Consider the following 2,770-nt stretch of genomic DNA (forward strand, 5'->3'; position numbering starts at 1 on the left):
TAAATTTTAAATTAGATAATCCATGAACAAATTACTAGGAATTTCAAGTCAGACACCACAGAGCCTTAAACCCCCAGTACAGAGCCCTTCTGGGTGTCAGGCACTTTTCTGACTGAGCTAAGTGGGGGGCCCTTTGCAGCATGCCCATGAACCCAACCCTGAATCTCTCCACACAGAATGGAGACAAAGGTTAAGAGAGTTAATATACACAGAATGCACTGCCTGTCATATAACAGGCTCTTGATGCAGAGTAGTTGCTGAGATGATCTTCAAATTGTCCCAAACCTGCTCTTTTACCAGGCACCATTCTCCAAAGAGGGCATCTTTTTACATTGCAAATTCAAGCATGTGATTCACCTTAAAATGTTTAAGTTGCTTCTCTGTTCTGAAAATCAAGTCCAAACTTCATGTGGTCAGTGAATCCTTGTCACACTCTTCTAAGGGCCGCCTGACCCCTTACCTGAGGCCCCTTCCTCCTCCGTCACTATCCTCAGGCTCACTGCCATTCACTTTTATCAGGCTTGCTCTCACCTTAGGTCCTTGGCTGTCTTCAGGGAAAAGAGGAGTTCCAGGCAGAGGGAACAGACTGTGCAAAGCCTTACTCATTTGTAAGTTTGAAAATTCACTTAGGAGGGTTTTCTTTGAGATTTTTGACCAGCCAAAACAACCCCCATCTATGATGTGCTTTCTTCATTTTTTTTGAAGTTTTATCTATTTATTTTGAGATGGGGGAGGGAGAAAGCACCCATGAACAGGGAAGGGGCAGAGAGAGAGGAAGAGAGAGAATCCCAAGCAGGCTCTGTGCTGTGGAGCCCCGTGCAGGGCTCGAACCTGTGATCATGGCCTGAACCAAAATCAAGAATCAGACACTGAACCAACTGAGCCACTTAGGCATCCCATGTGATGTGTTTTCATAAAATCTTGTGTTCGATTTTGTTTTTGTTTTTCATCTTCTGAAACAAATTTGTTTCCTTCAAAAATGAGCCAAAAAGGGCTTAGGCTTAAAAAGAAAACCCACACCAAAGCAGAAAAGGAAGCTCTCTTTCTCTGGCCAGAACAAAACATGAGAAAGCAGGAACTCAGTCCCACCTCCACCCCACCTCCAAATTATACAGTCGCGTTTCCCACATTTGGGGAAATCACAGGGCTCAGCACATTGGGAGTGCAGTGTATAAGACTTGCCCTGGGAAAACCACCTTTGTGATCATGGCATCTCCCCTGTCAGGTGAGTATATCCTGTGTGTGTGTGTGTGTGTGTGTGTGTGTGTGCTCACATGTGCTTTTTTTGGTAAATAGCACTTCTAACAATTCTAAATATAATCAGCTCTTTAAAGATTGTTGATGTGTCTCTTTCTAATTAAACTGTTAGCATCATGTATACAATCTTTGTATCTCTCTTGTTCATATCTCCATTCTGGTGCCTAGTTGAGAGCCAGACGCATGGTAGAATCTTGGGCACTATTAATTAAATTACTTATATCCAGTGTCTAACCAAGATGGATAGGCTGATGCCCGACCACTTGAGATTATTGTCTGGTAAAAGATGCCCTTTAATGTAGGCAAATCCTGGTTAGGTGTTAGAACAAGACTGGTTTCAGGTTTATTTCACTTCTTGCTCTCCTGGACCTTCTGATCTCACCTGTTTGGGTGTGAAAACCTTTTCTTCCCATTTTGTAGTGTCCTGTGCCCCAGTTCCCTGGATTACCACTCTTGAGCACAGGGCACATACATGTCTTTCTTCCCAGTCTTTGCTTCTAGATTCCTTCCCCCTTCCATTTGTGCAGACACTGAACCTCCTCATTTATTCAGTTGATAGTATCTTTACATCATTATTTTGTAGAATTTTCCTATAAACTGTCTGCTATTATTTAAAGGTGGAAGAGAGGAGTTTGTCCAGTGAGGCAGATTGCAAAATAAGCTTTGCAGAAAAGTATGGTCTCTTAGGGGCGCCTGGGTGGCTCAGTGTGTTGAGTGCCCAATTCTTAATTTTGGCTCAGGTCATGATCCCAGGGTCATGAGATCAAGCCCTGTGTCGGGCTCCACACTGAGCACGGAGCCTACTTGGGACTGTCTCTCTCTCTCCCTCTGCCCCTTTCCCCTGCTTGTTCTTTCTCTCTAAAAAAGAAAATGGCCTTTTAAAGTAAAAAATATACTGGTTTATTTAAATAACCTTACCACATAAGCAGTGCTGAGCTTCCTGTCAGTTTCAGCTTCCTATGCTACACAGTTTGATGATCACAGAACAGGTGTGGAAAAGAGAGCCCCACGTACCCAGCCACTGGGTTCCAGGAGCATTCTGAGATGGTCTCTCACATATTTGTCATTGTCTACAGCCTAATAAGATTATGCTTCCTTTTCACCTTTCATTTTATCATTGTCCATAATAAAGGGATGCATTAATTTAATCCATAAATACAGATATGATGGTTTTATCCTGTGGCTGTGAATGGTGCTTTAAAATAAAGAACCAAAATGATAAACCGGTGTAGTAATTTACCATAATTACAGCAATGAAATACTACTTTGAGTCAGTCATGGCAGTAATACACAGCTCAGGAACTTCTAGCAAAATCCACTAAATGGAAGAGAGCAAAGGGAGGAAGAAATGAGATGTGAGGTCGCATAAGGTTTCTAGCCACGAATCCAGACAGTTGAGAAAATAAATGCAAGCTGGAAGGCTCAGGGAAAGATCTGCCCTGGGAGGAGGTGCCCTTGTTTTCTCTGGAAAAGCACGCCAAGTTTAGGAGACTTGCCACAGTTTAATTAAAGT

The 2,770-nt window shown here is 42.8% G+C and overlaps 1 non-coding gene across 1 annotated transcript; it reads right to left on the reverse strand.

Annotated features, from left to right (window-relative positions):
• Nucleotides 1-1,066: 1,066 nt before the first annotated feature.
• On the reverse strand, nucleotides 1,067-1,233 carry LOC125933586 (U1 spliceosomal RNA). The gene has a single exon (XR_007461014.1). It is a non-coding gene; the product is annotated as a U1 spliceosomal RNA (small nuclear RNA).
• Nucleotides 1,234-2,770: the final 1,537 nt, after the last annotated feature.

This window comes from Panthera uncia, chromosome D2, assembly GCF_023721935.1.
Source record: "Panthera uncia isolate 11264 chromosome D2, Puncia_PCG_1.0, whole genome shotgun sequence".
NCBI lineage: Eukaryota > Metazoa > Chordata > Mammalia > Carnivora > Felidae > Panthera > Panthera uncia.